Genomic DNA, 17122 nt, shown 5'->3' with positions numbered 1-17122 from the left:
TGAGAGTTGAGGGTACAGGGATGATGAGAGCACGCAGCATGCTGGCAGGTTCACTGATTGCTGCTCTTATTACAGTTCTAAGGCAGTGTTAAATTAGCCAATTAATAAAAATGAACACACCATTGGAAGCTACATTTGTGTGGGGCTTTTTGTTGTTGTTGTTAAAGTGGCTAATTTAACACCATCCTAGAGTGGTAGTGATGGTAATAGCAGCAGCCCACAAGTTCAGAAGAAGGTGGGGGTGATTCCCTCCTGAGCTTTCCCAGGCATTGCTCCATGCTCTATGTCTTTACTCTGTGAGCAAATGGGATAAACAATAGCTAGACGTCCGCTGGCAGTCTTGGGACTCTGCAGTGCACTAGCCAGATCCCCATCATCATTGCTATACCACTTAGGAATGTTTCCCTGGCAGACTGCATTGCAGTCATTTTTATATACACATTCCCACACATGTAGCTGTCTATGTATTTCTTCATCCCTGGATACCATTCTAACAGTGGCTTTCCATTTGACTCAGAATGCAAGCTGGGTTCTTACCGTGGCCTGCAAGTGCCTGCAAGTGTGGCTTCTCTTCCCTGTTCTTTGTTTCCTCTCTCTGACCTCATCTCCTGCTCCTCCCACTTCACTGCCTCTACTCATGTGTTGGGGCCTTTGCACTCTCTTCTGGTTATCCTTATGGTTCAGTCCTTCTACTACTTCACATCTTTGGTCAAATGCTACTTTCTCAATAAATGTTTCCCTAACCCTCCTCTTTAAAATCACGAAACTGCCCCATCCCCTCTCCCTCTTCCATAGCACTGTCCACCGTCTAACATAGTATGCATTTTACTGGCTTGTCTGTCTCTCTCCACCAGGATGTTCAATTGTGAGAAGGTGAGGATTTTGGTCTGTTTTGTTCATTGCTATGTATATATCCCCAGCATGTAGAACAATGCCTGGCACGTGGTAGGTACTTGATACATATTTGTTGAATGAATGGACTCTAGTAGTCATGGTATTCCCGTATGATATGGAAATCTATGTTGTATCCGTTTTCATTTCGCTCATTACTGGGTAAACATCACCCAGCAGAAGAGTTCATTGATGTTCCGTCTGGTTCCCCTGTTGCCTCTCATCTGCTATCTATTCTTGCCCAGGTGGAAAAGAAGGAAGTGGAAACAGATCTGTTCTTCCAGCTGCTGGCCATTCGTCCTCTGGAACTTCCTGGGTGGCAAGATCAATCTAGCAGCACCTCTGCTTCTGTCGCTGCTTTCCCAGGCTCACATTACAATATGTAGGCCAATATTATCGTTGCTGTCACAGACACCTTGTTTTTCTTAAGCTTTTAGAATGGATTCTCACTACTAATTTCCTAGCACCATGGTGGGCATAGGCAGTACCTAAGACAGATAGTAAGTGCATTGTGTGGGACTGCCCGCATTCGCTTTATTGGTCCTTCCTCACTAAATGCCATTAGCAGTGCACCGTCCCACCCCAGCTATTGCCCCAACCAAAAATGACACCCAGCCCACACACAACGTACACATTAGAAAACACTCTTTGGAGGTTGATACTGTTCCTCCTTGCAGATCACGAATCTCTGCTAGAAGAAAGAAAGCATTGAATTCCAGTCATCTAGAAAAAGGTGGAGTGCGGAAGTTTTGCTGAGCATTGAGTCTCCACCTGAGGTTAAGTAATGATGAATAATTAATAAAGTGCAATCAGCCTGGTCATATGAGTTTTTCCATTCAGATGTATTCTATAGCCCTAGGCTCATCAGTAGCTGAGAAAATAGACATTAAATCTGTATCCACCATGATTCCTTGTGTTGATTCCTTTGTGTTCCTCCATTAGGAAGAACAAATGGACCAGGTTGCAATCTATATTCAGATCTCCTCTGTGTTATATTTTAGGAGAGAGATTAGGACCAGACTGAGAGTCTTTAAGGGATTATATCAGGTGCTGCAGTGCTACGGTGAAATTGGAATGAAAACTCAACTTCTGTGAGATTCAGTACTTTTCTGCCAGCTGCCCAGAAACATCCTGGGATGAAGCTTAGGGGAATCCCAAGAGAAGTTTGGTCTTGGGAGAAGAGTTTTTTAGTACCAAATATGTCCTTTCCTCTCCACCCGGATTTGGGAGGTGTAGGCACATCTCTGGCAGAGGGTGCCTCAAACCCTAACAAAGTCAGCTTTCCTTCTTCCTGGCAAGAGAGGGCATTAATTAAATACTTAAGCACTATCATTCTGGACAGTGTAAATTCATTCGTATGTGGGTCCACTGTAGGTTTTTCCACAGCCCTAGCATTTTATCCTGATTGTTACTAAATGTGTAAATAATGTAAAATACATATATACCTGCTTCACAAAATTAAAACTACAGTACTTGTTTAACTTAGGAAGATCTAGTTGTAATATATTACATAAGTGTATTTTCTAAAAGAATCAATGAGAATTTTTTTCATACAGTAACTACAAATGGTGTTTACTTACATATTTTCTTCTTTACAAATAAAGCTGTATCATAGTAAGATCTAGATCCAGGCATCTTCATTCTGAACCACTTGAAAAGCAAGCTGAAACTTGAGAACAGAAGAAACCTAGAATGATAGCACAACAAATAAAATTAAATTCTTTGATTAAGTGTTTGCCACTGTAAAAAAACACGTGCAAAAGCACTCATTTTCAAGAGAAGAGGGAAGAAAGCAGAACCTAAAACCAAAACAACCAAAATTTAAATACTACTTTTGCCGTGTGAAATTGTCTAATCAGCCTCATTTTCTTCTATTGCCGTCATCAGCTTCTGTTTGTTCTGATGCTTCATTTTTAGTATCGTTATGGGCTTATGAAAGCAGAAAGATTGCCTGAGTTGGAACAAGCTTTTCTACCATTTCCTATGTGTCCATTCTCAACCAGAATAAATCAGTGCAAATGCCAGTGTCCGCTCCCTCACCAGACCTTTGAGACCTAGTTGGAAGAAAAAGGGTATATTTTATCAAGCTACATGAAAATCAACAGGACAACCTCCTGCAACAACAGAATTGCCCTTTGTTGGCCGAAGCACCTCTTATCCTTACCTGTGCTAGTTGATTGGCCTGAATGCTCTCAGCACCTGCCCTGTGTGTAACATGATCTAATGCTATAAGCATCCTAAGATCATATTGCACAACTCTTAGAAATGAGTGAGAGAATTTAAAGGTAGAACAGCTACATTGGTACACATAATTTATGCCTTTTCTTGCTGTTACTAAAAAGAAAAAGTAATTCCAGAGAGTTCTAATATAAAGCTGAGGAACTCTTTGCATAAGGGAGTATGATGTATTCTCTCTCTGCTTGGAATTGTTGTGCTGGAAGGAAGATGGGGAAAGGGAATGAATATAGTCAAATAAATTAAGCCTTGAAACCCAAATAGTGCTGTGTAAGCAAACTGACTGCAAATCAAACAGAGGAGTGTTAGCTAAAGAATACATGATCTTGGTTGAGACTGAACAAAACCAGGTTCTTTGTATGTACGTATATATTTCTCTGGATGCGTGCAGAGTTGTTGCATTTCCACTCCCTTAATCTCGGACATCTTTGGCAAAATGTGTTATCTATCCATGAAGAAGAAAACTGAAGAGTGTATTTCCCCCAAATGGCAAAGCGTAGGCTTTATCAAATGTAGACACGCCTGTTGGCAGCAGAAAGCAGGATGTGTATGGCTTTTCTGTCTTTAGGAATGCCCATGTTTCCTATATTTCTTACCATTTTTCTGGCTAGCATATAAATCTGGAAGGTTAGGTTATGGTGTAGGTCATAACCATCAGGCCCAGTCTATTATCCTTCCCTACTCTGCAGGCAGCTCTGACACCATTTCTAGAGCAGGCATTGAAAACTATCCAACTGTCTGGTTTTGTAGATGAGGAAACAGCATAAAGAAATGGAGTGGCATTGTCATAGTTACAGACCGTGTCAGTGGCAAAGCAGAGGCTTCATCCACTGGACTTTCAGCTCTACAACTTGCAATCAGGCATAACATGTTCTTAACTTGCCGTTTTGAACAGACACCTCTCAGAGCCAAAGCTTCTCTAAGCATCAGTTCAAATGACTCCATAATCTCTTAGAGTCTGTAAAAAACTTGAGAGTAGAACATATTTTCTTCCTTCTTAGAACCTCAAGTCAAATCAACAATTACTTTATAGTTTATTGTGATGATTGCATTCTGTTTGATCTATTTTTCTCTAAGTTGTTAAACAGCCTTTGGCCAAAATCATTATGTTCTGACCTGAACAGGGAGATTGGAGCAGCTCTATTTTAAGCTGTGTGAAAATGCAAAGGATGGGCAGGGTGCAGCAAGTTGTTCACTTTGGATGGAATGTGGATGGTGGCTGAGTACCCAGAGATACGACTGGAGCAGCATATTTCTAACGGGGCACTAGTGGCATCTGGGTGGAACATTTCCTCCTTGTGGAGGACTTGCCGTGAATTGCAGGATGTTTACCCCTTAGCTTCCCTTCCCAAATCCCGTAGCACCCTTCTGCAATCAGAAACATCGAGAACCTCAGTCAGTCACCCTCGGTTTTCCCCATGCTCCCAGTGGGTGTTGCACAGTCATTAGATCTGTTGGTTGGTCAGAGTGCTGGAGAAGGCAGAAGGTCGAAACAGAGGCAATACTGAAAACATAGTTCTCCTGGTTTAGGAGCTAGCACTCTCCTTCTCAGTAGGATCAGTATTTATTGACATGGAATCCAGAGAGAAAACTCTTATGCCACTTTGATGCTTCATGCACAAGTTTGTGACAGGGATGGGGGTGGTGGGAAAAAATGTGTTTGCTGAAATCACGATGGAGCAAATCAGCAAGGAATGTAATTTCTGCTTTCATGTAACTATCACTTGTTGCCATCCATGCTGTATCTTTCAGGGAGCATGAATAAGTACGGCTTGATGTACTCCTTTTCTGATTTCCCAGCTGTTGTCTGTTCTTCATGCTTCACAAACTTCAGCCAGAAACACATCCTAAGATCTAGGAGATGCAGGCCCTTTCTTCCTACTCAGCACCCTACCCCTGCTGGCTTATCCTCACTCCTGCCATGCTCTTTAGAATCCAAAGTATTCTCTAATTGTGTTGTATATATTTATCCATATTCAGTTTTTTTTGATGTACCCTGCTTTTACATTAGGATACGGTTACCGTGCATTTGCCAGGAAACTATAGTTCCTAAAAAATATTTCCAAGAGGTTATCTGTTGAAGTTAGTGAGGTCATTAGCTCTCTCATCACCAGTGTGGCCACCCTAAAGCCCTGGCTTGGACCATGATTAAATATGCTAAAACTCATCAGGAAGATTATCCTCCATAAGTATTAATTTATATAATAACAGATACTTCTCAGATGTTTTCCTATATGTAATTCCCCCTGGATGCTTATTACAATACTGTGGGGTAGGAAGGGTTGCTGTTACCACCATTTAACAAGTGAGAACACTAAGGCTCTGTGAGGTTATTAGTTGGCCAGGGTCACACAGCTTAATTAGGGATGGACCTGGCACTTACCACTCCGCCATTTCCTCTCTCTCCTTTTCAGGGACTGAGGGAGGAGACCAATTTGATTTGTCCTCTTTAGATGTCAGAACAATGTTGCTTTTTTTCAGAGAATATTTTAAGCTTTTCAATTTCAATCTTCCATTGAGACAAGTTCTTTATTCTTCTGCTGGCAAATTGTGACCTCCTATCAATCAAATATCTCTGTCCCCTTTCAACGACTCTACATTGGGTTTTGAAATTTGTCTCAGTAACACAGATATCTGCAGTTCGTGTTGTCTGATATATGTATGTAATGTTAGGAAAAGCCATTTCCACAATAGTAGGAAGTTAGATTTCCGTAAAGTGGGGTGAATTATAAAATAGTCCACTTTTTACTCTTCTAGCTCCCATTGAGTTTCTTTTTGTAAGGTTTGACTAGACGTCGACAGAGGGAAGAAGAATGCTGGGATAATGGTTCTCAGATCACAATTTAAACTAACACCAAATCTGATTGATATTGTGAAATGTTGTGTTCATATAGTTTGCACACAGAGAGTCTGAATAATTACCTTTTTCAATGTCTAAGAAATTATAACAGAATTTGTTGGAGGAAAGAGCGCATAGATGCGGTTGTGTTTCACAAAGCTAGTTCCTTTTCTGACTTAGAAGCAAGAGTAGCAGGAAGACTCTGTCTTGTGCTCTCTCAAGCATAACACAATGGATCCAACATCTCCTGAACTGGGCTGTGGTTCTCAGAAGAAACTCAAGGGCCCTGCCAGGGCGCATATAGTTTGTTTTTGTCTCCAACCCCCCAAATCCATGGCTTCCTTCTATTGTAAACATCTGGAGCAGCATCAGCAACCTCCCCCACAGTTGTGCTTGGGGGTGATTGTATGGTCCTCTGGGCAGCTTTTACTCAGTCTTTACGACTCAGCTCCATCCAGAGTTGCCTCCTGCACGTCCTTCTCTACCTCCTCTGTGTTCACCCGCCATCTTTTGCTGCCTCTGTTACTGCCTAGTCCACTACCTACTAACTGTTCCTTTGCCTGGAGTTAGTTGGTGGTGGGTAGCTGGGTTCTGAGTCCTGAGGAAGAGGATTACAGTAGAAAGTACGTTTCTCTGGTTAGTCGTTGCGAGTGCCTTGAACCTGGGAAGGGAAGAGGGTATATCAAGCTGCTTCCACCACATATCCAAGCAGAACCAGCTAGCCCGCTTTCTGTCCCCTCTAACGCTAGTGCAGTAATGTGCTGTATGGGAAGAAGTAAATGATTTAATAGACAGATGCCTGGTTTCTGATCCTGGCTCCATTCCCTCATACACAAAATGAGAAAGTTGTACAAAGATAATCAAGGGTCCCTTAAGAACTCCAGCTTTAGGCCGGGCACTATGGCTCACGCCTGTAATCCCAGCACTTTGAGAGGCCGAGGCAGACAGATCACAAGGTCAGGAGATCGAGACCATCCTGGCTGACATGGTGAAACCCCGTCTCTTCTAAAAATACAAAAAATTAGCCAGGCATGGTGGCAGGTGCCTGTAGTCCCAGCTACTCTGGAGGCTGAAGCAGGAGAATGGCGTGAACCCAGGAGGTGGAGCTTGCAGTGAGCTGAGATCACGCCACTGCACTCCAGCCTGGGAGACAGAGCAAGACTCTGTCTCAAAAAAAAAAAAAAAAAAAAAAAACAACTTCAGCTTTGGAAATTCAGTGATATATTCCCTTTTGAGGGATGCACTTTACTGTATTCATTTCACATGTGAATTTTAGAATCACAGGAACAGGCTCAAATTCCGGATATGCCCTTTATAATCTGTGTCATCTAGGACAAGTTGCTTAACCTATCTTTGCCTTAGTTTCTCTTCTATAAATTAGAGTTTCTCTAAGTATTAAATAGCATGATACCTTTATTTAAAAAGTGCTTGATCCACTGCCCTATGCAGCAGAAGGGTAATTTCACATTGTAGTCATTATTGTTATGTGAGTTTCTTCTCCAGTAGTCTCTGTAGTCACTTGTTATACTTTAAAAAACTTTTAATTATATGTGAACTTAGTTTTCATAATAAAGCTATTTCCTCTGTTTTTTTAAAGTCCATCATAGTCTATCAGATTATCTGTTCACTCGGGAAAAGACATCTAAAAACAGAATTCCTTCGGATAAATCAGGTAACCTAAGTAATATAAAGTGCATTCAACCTGAACTGACAGGATACAGTGGAAAGAACAATTGCCTGTCAAAAGATAGGGTTTATAAGCTGTATTTTATTGCCAAGTTGTCATGTGACCTTGTGTAAGTCATTGAACTTCTCTTATTTCCAGTAATATCCTCTGTGAAAAGGAGGAGTCTGGACTCGATTTCTAAGGTTCTTTCTCCAGCTGTAACATTTTGTGATTCTATGAATGCTTAGGTGATACATGAAGATGCCTTTAAGTTCTTTGTGTCACAGAATGGTAGTCAAATACACATATTTTCCAGGTCCTTTATATATGAACTTGTATGAAAGTGTATCACAGTCTCTCATTTTCTGTTGAGCACTTGCTGTTAATCCCTTTTGTTTTATCTTCGTAACTTTAACCCCTGATACTTGCCTGATTGAATCTTTGTATGTTTGTTCTCTCATGTGATACGTATGTTAAATACATACATCTGCAATGCCTTCACCTCAGCTGTTAATAAAAATCCTGAGTAGGGCCAGGTATGGTGGCTCATGCCTATAATCCCAGCACTTTGGGAGGCCTGGGTGAGAGGATCACTTGACCCCAGGAGTTTGAGACCAGCCTGGGCAACAAAGTGAGACCCTGTCTCTACAAATAAATAAATAAATGTTTTAAAAAATAAAAATCCTGATAAGCCCCGGTGTGGATTGCCATCACCTGATCATTTTCACAGGACCACAAGAGCAGTGAATTCAAATACTCAGATTTATTCATTCCTTCAACAATCTTTAGTGAGCTTCATCCCAGCCCCAAGCCACCCTTTGCAGATTGTTTTGCTGGAGTTCAACACAGAGTTATTTCGATGTCACTTTTCCCTGTGGCTCAGTTTCTTTGCTGTTAGGGGTGGTCACCAACCATTTTACAAATCTTAGAAGGCTATATAGGCTTTCTCCCTAGAAAATGCCAGATAGATGAGGAAAGAAAAAGGTTTGTAACCAGCAAAGGAAGGAGAAAGGGCCGTGAAAAGGCGTCGTCATTCAAAAGGATAAATATTTTATTATGGCTGTCATGTCTGCTAGAAGAGGGACAGTGGTTAAAGGTAAGTTTGGAAAGTCAGATACCCGAGTCTTAGAAGGGCCTTGTGTCTGTGCAAGGTTGTTTAGATTGCACCACATAGATCAGTTGTTGGTGACGTTGAGTTTTAGACATTCTCAGTAAATAATGAATCTGAAGAGTACAAGGTAATCTTCTCTTCAGAAAATACATACAAAGATGTTCATATAATTGCACTGGGTTTACAAACAGCAGCCTCTCTCCCCCAAGCCCAGTCTTGACCCCTAGTTTAGGAACTCCTAAGGTAGGTTATCAGAAGCAATGAAAGATGAGTGATATGTTGTCATTAAAATAACTTTAGGTGTGACTTATATACAATAAAGTACACAAGTCGTAAGTATACAGCTTGCTGAATTATTGTCTCACTTTGTCACCCAGGCTACAGTGCAGTGGTGTGATCTCAGCTCACTGCCTCTCAGCCTCTGCCTCCTGGGTTCAAGTGATTCTCCTGCCTCATCCTCCCAAGTAACTGGGATTACAGGCGCATGCCACCACGCCCAGCTAATTTTTTTGTTTTTTGTTTTTTTTAGTAGAGACCAGATTTTACCATGTTGCCCAGACTGGTCTCGAACTCCTGAGCTCAGACCACCCGCCTCGGCCTCCCAAAGTGCTAGGATTACAGGCGTGAGCCACTACACCTGGCCAGCTTACTAAATTTTTATATATGAACATAATTTCAAGTAACCACCATACATGAAGATATGAAGTATTTCTAACACTCCACAGGGTCCCTCCTGGTGCTCCCCTCAAAGATAACCAGTATCCTTTCCAACCTCTCTCATCATAGATTAGTTTTGCCTAGTTGTTGGGGTTTTTTTGCGGGGGGAGTGGGGGGAGGTTATTTTGTTGAGACAGAGCCTTGCACTGTCACCAAGCTGGAGTGCAGTAGCACAATCTCGGCTCACCACAGCCTCTGCCTCCCAAGCTCAAGTGATCCTCCTGCCTCAGCCTCCCAAGTAGCTGGGACTATAGGTTCATGTCACCATGCTAATTTTTATATTTTTTATAGAGACGGGGTTTCACCATGTTCACCAGGCTGGTCTCAAGATCCTGGGATCAAGTGATCCCCTGTCTTGGCCTCGTGAAGTGCTGGGATTACAGGTGTGAGCCACAGCACCTGGCCCTATCTTTGAACTTCAGAAATGGAATCACAATCTGAATTTACCTTTACTTTTTTTTTTTTTTTTCTTTTTTTTCCTGAGACGAGTCTCGCTCTGTCGCCCGGGGGCCCGATATCGCCTTGCCGCAAGCTCTGCCCTCTGGGCTCAAGCAATTAACCAACCTCAGCCTCTCTAGTAGCTGGGATTACAGATGTGCACTACCACACCGGCTAATTTTTGTATTTTTAGTAGAGACAGGGTTTCGCCATGTTGGCCAAGCTGGTCTCGAACTCCTGACCTCAAGAGATCCACCTGTCTCGGCCTCCCAAAGTGCTGGGATTACAGGCGTGAGCCACCGCGCCTGTCCAGTTTACCCAACTGTTGTCTGTGAGATTCATCCATGTTACTGGATGTAGCAGAAAGTCATCTTTTTTCATTGCGTTATGTAATTTTCAAAGATCCCTTTGACCGCAGTATGGAGACAAGATTGGAGAGGGCCCAAATGAGGTAAGGAAGTCTGGCTGGGAGGTGGTTGCCATGTGTCTGAGAAGAGGTGTGCAGCCTGCTTAGGCTGCAGAGTGGGAATGAAGAGGAAGGAGCAGCCCTGTTTAAGGAGGCTTTAAACCTGGTTGGCGCTTTAATAGTAGAGCATGAGGAAGAGAGAGGTCAGTTTTCTGGCTTGTTAATAACACAAGGTTTGATGAGGTCAGTTTTGACAGCTTGGATGTTAGATGGCTGTGAGTGTTTGAAGGTCCAGATGAATTCAATAGAAACGTCAGAAATGGAGATTAAAACTTTGAGAGTCATCAGCTTATAGTGGAATTGGAAGCACAGAGAGCAAATGATTGCCTAGGGACTGGATTTGGAGTGGGAAGCAACTAAGAACAGACCGTTATGATGTTTGGAGGCTTCAGAACTGTCAGAAAAACGGATCTGACAGCAGAGACTTAGATTGAGAAGAGGTAGGAAGGGCACTCGGAGGAAGGGCGAACAAAGCAGCCAAGCCAAGGGCAGAGGAGTGGGTTAGAACTGCCAATGCCAATGATTTGGGAAGAGGAGGCTTTGAAGCTACCTGAGGTGAGGTGGTCTCTAACATCTCTCCTCTTCCCAGCCACCCCCATTTACTGCTCCTGTTTGCCGACCTCATTCTTTTGGTTCTGCTCTACTGATAGCTTTGTACTGTGTCATATCTATGTGTGTGCCTGTCTTCCACACTGACCTGTGTGCATTCTTGAAGGACAGACACCGTGTTACTCCCTCTTCTCATTCCTTTCCAAAATTTAGCAGAGCAGACTTTTTATGTAGCAAATAGTCACTATGTCCAAATTGCCTTTGTTTCTAAAACAGCCCTGAATTGAGGGGCCTTCCCTGGCCTGACCACCTGAACCTCTATGGGGGCTGTCTTGCTAAGGAAGCTTGTGCACAGCCTGGCTAGGTGCCTGCCTTTTGTCAGGGGACAGGGGGGTTGAAAACCCAGCTCTGCAGAGTCTCAGTAGCAGCAGACAGTACTGCCTCTCTGGGAGTGCTACTGTCTTCCAGCAAACTAGGTGGCTTCTTCACTTACATAAGATGTGTGTGTTCTGGCAGGGAAGAGCTGCCTGAGTGAGTGTTTAGCAAAAATGATTTGTGTGGAGTTATTTTGAGACCCCAGGGAAGGGAATGGCAGCCAAAGCCTGCAGTATTTTAAACCACATCACTCATCTACAAAGATTTAATACGATACAGCATCTCAGCTACAATATTGGTGAAAGAGAAGTAAGAATGTTAGGGTCCCATCAGATTATAAATGCCCGTTATCTCCAAGGTGAATTTGGAGTGGTTTGGATCAAACTTGGTACCTGAAGGTTCGTTCATGCTCCTTCCTTGATCTTGTCTGCCCTGGAAATACCAAGTGGAAGACAGAGTTGCTTGCTGGGGGCTTGGCCTGGGCTCCCTTTGAAGCAACGATTTCATTGCCCTCTCTCATTCACTACCTTGGGAGCCAGTTGGTTTCCAAGGAGATACAGAAATGAACCCACTTTTTATGCCGGTCCAAAATACTGACATTATTTAGGTGATTGAGCTTCTTCAGATTCCAGGCTGTCTAGGAGAATTCCCCTTCCAAAGCATTCACCTTTCCTTCTGACTCAGGCATGAACAGCTGTCTGCTAAGGGTGGGTGAATTCGAGAATATGGGATTTTCCAGTTTAGTGACATTAGGGGAGACAGCCTCCATATGAAACACTTCTCTTGTTTTTGTTTTTCTCTTGGCTTTTAGGCTGTGAAATTTGCCTCACTGCTCCCCCGCCCTTTTGCTGACAGCTGTCCTCTTTGCCATTCAGGAACTGGTGTCTCCCTAGGATGGCTGACTGAGATAGAAAAGTCCATCTTCTTTTGTCCCCTGGGTCTTGAGTTGTATTGCTAAAGAGCATCTTGTGCTGGGAGATCTAATTGCCTTCTAACCTGGGGGGATCCATTTGGGCCAGAGAGCATCCAGGCACTTTGTAAATTGCAGAGGGAGTTACCCAAAGAGAAAAAGCCCTATTTGTGACTGGCCACTTGATTTTGTTTTATATTTTTAGAGGACATACAATTACTTTAATGATAAAAACTATGAAAACTAAAACATATTGTTACACAAAAGAGGCATACACAAACCATACAGCTTTTCAGACTCCCCAAATTTCCCTACAAGGACGTGCAGCTCATCGTTTTTCCATTAATTTAGGCGTTTTTGAGCAGGCCTCTTGTATACACCCCAATATTGAGTTGAATGTAGTAGGGACACACTCAGGAGAAGCATTACGTGTGTGTGTGTGTGTGTGTGTGTGTGTGTGTGTGTGTGTGTGTGTGTGTTTAAGAGAGATTGACCCCCCCTCTGCTTGCACCCCGGAGCAGCCAGCAATCAGAGTAAAAGGCTTCAGCTAAGTTTCTTTCTGCTTGTGATACTAGACAAGAATGGCCTGACAGAAAGCAGGGCTAAGATATAATGGAGAGGGAACAAGGAACCAAAGTGAGTGAAAGGTACAAACAAGCCAGCATCTACCAAAGTCTGCAGGATGGACAAGGGGAGCAGAGCAGGCAGCCAGCCTGGGGCTTTGGAAGACACATGAAGGGTGTAAGGCTGGCAGATCACTGCAGAAGGGTCGGCTCCTCTCTTTTGCCCTGGCATGAGATTTTCTTCGGTGTGCTGTGCCGAGCACGCTACCCCGTTCTTCTCTCTGCTCTGCTCCACTCTGACACCCCCACAGAGGTGCTCATGGCTGTCAGTAGGCAGGTCCGGCCCCATTCAGCATTCTTCCTGCATTCTTCTCAAATTCCAGTTTCTGATTTGGGTCATTGTGACAGTTGCTATGACCCACCATGGGCTTATAAATGAGAGTTCAGCCCTCAGAGATGGCCACTGTGGTTTCCTCAGCCCCTCCTCCTCCACCCTCTTCTCCTTTCCTCTCTTATTCCCCACCCTCTTTCCTTGGGTGAGTGAGCACAGACAAGTGCACAAGCATACACACACACACACACACACACACACACCCCATTGGCTGTCACAGGCACCAGGAACTCTGGTCGGGGAATGTGCTTGGTGTGGAGAGCTGTGTTCAGGAAGTTTCCTCCTCCTGTCCATAATCACTCCTCGCCACTCCTCCCCTGCCCCACCCTTATTAGAAATCCTGATTTCTGGCAAGCTTCCCATCCTGGTGCTGTCCTTCTTTCGTGCAGAGCACACTGGAGCAGCTTTCCTCTCCCTGGAAGACAGGCACAGCCTGATGGCACAGGTTAATACCTCCCGCATGGCTGCAAAAACAAAAACCGGATGCGGGTCTGTTGAGTACCTAATATGCTCCCTCACTGCCCTTCCTCTTTTCAACTGAAGCAATGTGAACTGCGTCCAGCATCACAGTTCAAATCCTGGTGCTTTGGTGCACTGTTGCCACACTGTGATAGAGGCTAAAAAGCCTCAACTGAGTGCACTGCTGTGCCCTGTCCACTGGCCACAGTGGTGACTGAAATAGTCATGTCTGCAGTGTTGCATCAGTGGAAAGTAAAGGATACAGAAGTCCTTTTTCTTTCCCTCAGGTCTCCCTAATAGGGAAAGTCATCACTTCAGTAGAACAATCTTTCCCTGAATTCTGCAAAGTGAATTCTGGGCAGTGGTTTGGATTTGCTGTTCCTTTTGATCCCTGAGAGCCCAGTGAATGAGAGAAGGAAATGAATAGACTGCTTGCCACAACACCACCCGGGTCTCCACAGTGCCTGGGGCTGCTGCTGAGAGACAGAGAATGAAAGCTGGAATGGAGGCCGTGGAGGCAGGAAACCTTTGCCAGGACAGGCTCCACCTCCCCCACATGGTGTCTTGAGGGCTTCCCATTTCCTTCAGTCTGGGGATTCCGCCCTGCCCGCTCCACACTAACGGAGCTGTCTCTTGCTGCAGCATGTTGCCTGGAGGAAAAGTCCAACTCTGCCTGGCCACACAGAGAGAAGACTGATATGCAGTCTCTCCACACCCCTCCCCCATTTATCCAACAAAGCAGCGCATTTCTCTGGGAACGCTTCCAGAGTCCGCTTTCAACAGTGCAGAAAAAGGGATGCTCCCTGTTGCACACTCCACCACCCCCATTGGACCTTTTTAATTAAATCAACTAGAAAGATATTTTCAATTTGAAGATTCACTTCATCTTATGTAGGTTTAAAGAAGAAAAAGAGTAGAATGGTAGGAAATCAAAACTCACGTCTCATGAGGACCTTAGAAATGTTCAGCCCAGAGAAAATAAGACATGAGAATGAGAAGAAATAGATGTTGCAAGTCTCTTCAAATATTTGAAAAGGTGTCAAATGGGTAATGCATGTTTTAAATGGTCCGAAGGAATTGGACCAGATCTTAGAAGGCCTAGAATGTCAGATTGTGTTCTGATTTTGTTTGGAAGCAAATAAAAAAAAATAAGAAGCAGAACATTGTGTTTTAGGAAGATTAATCTGGTAGCTGTGTGTATAAAGAGTAAGTATAGGGAAAAATCGAGGGCAGGCACAGGTAGATCAGAAGATTCTTGGCCACAAGTAAGAAGAGCCTGACAAACAGAGGTATGTTGAAGATTGAGAGGAATAACTATAGAAGGGGAAATAATGGAATCAAGTGGATGTAGCAATCATTGGGTTATGGGGATAGAGTAGGGAAGAAGATAAGAGAGGTTTTCAGCCCAGGAGGATGGTAGTGCTGGAACCAGAATGGGGAACTCTGGAAGAGGAGGAGGTGACAGAGGTTTGGGAGGAAGATTAGTTTGGTTTTAGGACACGTTGAGTTTGAGGTCTTGGCAGGACATCCAAAGGGAGATGTGGGCAGTTGTTAGATGTTTGGCAGTTGGGTATAGAGCCAGGATTACATGTCTGAGTTCTGCATGATCACGGTGATAGAGAAGGTAGGAATGGATAGACCTGCCAAAGGATAGTGCAGAGAGAAATAAAGGGCTGCAGTACATGACTGAAGGCAACAGTAAGAAACAAAACAAGCAGCCAGAGAGATAGGACACCTAGAAGAAAGAAGCAACAAGAAGGAAAAGATCTCAGGGGTTGGCGCTTAGTGATAAATACCATAGAACAATCTAGTAGGACTTCTAACTATCATTTAGTTGAAAGACAAAGTCTAAGGACAACATCTTAGGAGCAAAGGGCTTCTTCCCAAGAAGTCTAATAGTGAACAGATTGGTCAGGAAGTGGAGAGAAGCAGTTACAATGAAGAACAAAGAGTAGCACCTGTGGCATTTTCAAGGTTTGAGCTTATGGAGAGTATGTTTTGAATGGGGAAATATGCATCTGTGGGAGGAGAGTGGGAATAAAATAGAATGATCAGAAGTACAGGAAAGTGGACATTCATAGAACAGGGCTCAGGAGAGAAAGGTTGAGGGCACATACCTGCAGTTAATGTCAGCTGCCTCTGGCTGTTTCCCCTAAGCCATGTTTTCATTCCTTTTACCTTCTAGGTCACATGACCATAAGGTTTTTTAAGTATTATTTTTATTTATTATAATTTAACATATCTTATGCTGTCACCTGTACTGATAACTCAACATCAAGTTGAGTTACCCTGTACTATCAGGTTCAAGTGATTCTCCTGCCCCAGTCTGCCGAGTAGCTGGGATTACTGGTGCACACCACCCGCCTGGCCAATATTTGTATTTTTAGTAGAGGTGGGGTTGCACCACGTTGGCCAGGCTGGTCTTGAACTCCTGACCTCAGGTGATCTTCCCACCTCGGCCTCCCAAAGTGCTGGGATTACAGACGTGAGCCACCACGCCCAGCCGCCTATATTTTTTTTAAACCACCATGCAACAGGCTTCAGAGCACATTGGCATACTTTTTCTAGAAAGGGCCACATAGTAAATATCTTAGTCTTTGTGGGCCTTATGGTCTCTGTTACACATGCTCATGGTACAACTGTAGCCCTGTACCATGAAAGCAGTCATAGACAGCAAATACATGTGGCCGTGTTCTAATAAGACTTCATTTATTGACACTGAAATTTGAATTTCATAGTCATCACATTGTTGGAAATAAATTTTCGGTGATGCAAAAGAAATAGCACTCAAACATAAATTTTCTCAGCAAGGCAATTTTACTTCTATAGAAGGGTGCGACGCACGGATGGAGCAATGACGAGAGGACACCTGAACAAGGGAGGAGAAGGGGCAGGTAGCCCCTATTGCTGTGTCGTTCCCCTATTGGCTAGGGTTGGACCGCACAGTCTAAGCTAATTCTGGCTGGCCATTTTAAAGAGCGCAGGGGTAGGAGCCGGAGTGGCGGGGTGAGTAGTTTGGTGGGAAGAACAGTTACAGAACAGGTGACTCTGGATGAATAAGAACAGAGCAGGTGACCAAGGATGACTAAGGTCAGAGCAGGTTATAGAGGCTAGGAGGGGGTTGTTTACTGAAACTAGGGACAAGGAGATGTAAAGAAAGAGGAAGTTAAACTTTAAAATGAAGAACAAAGAACAGGGGAGCTGAACGTACTGATACATTGGTTCTTTGGGGAGGATCTCAGAACTCATTGTACTTAACAATTTAGAGGCTGAAACCTTTGAAGAGAAATTTATTGTATCCTACAACATGTCACAAATATTCTTCTTTTGATTTTTTAACCATTCAAAAATACAAAAATCATTCTTAGCTCACGAGCTGTACAAAATCAGTGGGCAGACTTAGTCTTCAGGAAGTTGTCTGCTGTTCCCTGCTTTAGGGTATGGTAACTATGGGTATGGTAAAAAAAATAACTATAGCGTTTGGTAAAAAGTAAATAGATAAATAAGGCAAA

General features: G+C 43.6%; 1 protein-coding gene and 2 long non-coding RNA genes across 3 annotated transcripts in view; 2 read left to right on the top strand and 1 right to left on the bottom strand.

Moving 5' to 3' along the window:
* LOC139362742 (uncharacterized) overlaps positions 1-4234 on the bottom strand; it is a 24675-nt gene extending 20441 nt beyond the window's left edge. Inside the window, exon 1 of the long non-coding RNA XR_011621995.1 lies at positions 2472-4234. This is a non-coding gene — a long non-coding RNA (uncharacterized lncRNA). The remainder of the gene's footprint in view (positions 1-2471) is intronic.
* The window catches only part of LOC105474726 (staphylococcal nuclease and tudor domain containing 1), a 439238-nt gene that overhangs the window by 307695 nt on the left and 114421 nt on the right, over positions 1-17122 (top strand). The window lies entirely within an intron of this gene.
* LOC112425436 (uncharacterized) overlaps positions 1-17122 on the top strand; it is a 34955-nt gene extending 17833 nt beyond the window's left edge. Inside the window, exon 2 of the long non-coding RNA XR_003016473.2 lies at positions 1137-17122. This is a non-coding gene — a long non-coding RNA (uncharacterized lncRNA). The remainder of the gene's footprint in view (positions 1-1136) is intronic.

The sequence above is a fragment of the Macaca nemestrina genome, chromosome 4 (assembly GCF_043159975.1).
Source record: "Macaca nemestrina isolate mMacNem1 chromosome 4, mMacNem.hap1, whole genome shotgun sequence".
Classification (NCBI taxonomy): Eukaryota; Metazoa; Chordata; class Mammalia; order Primates; family Cercopithecidae; genus Macaca; species Macaca nemestrina.
This window is presented reverse-complemented; position numbering and strand designations above follow the sequence as displayed.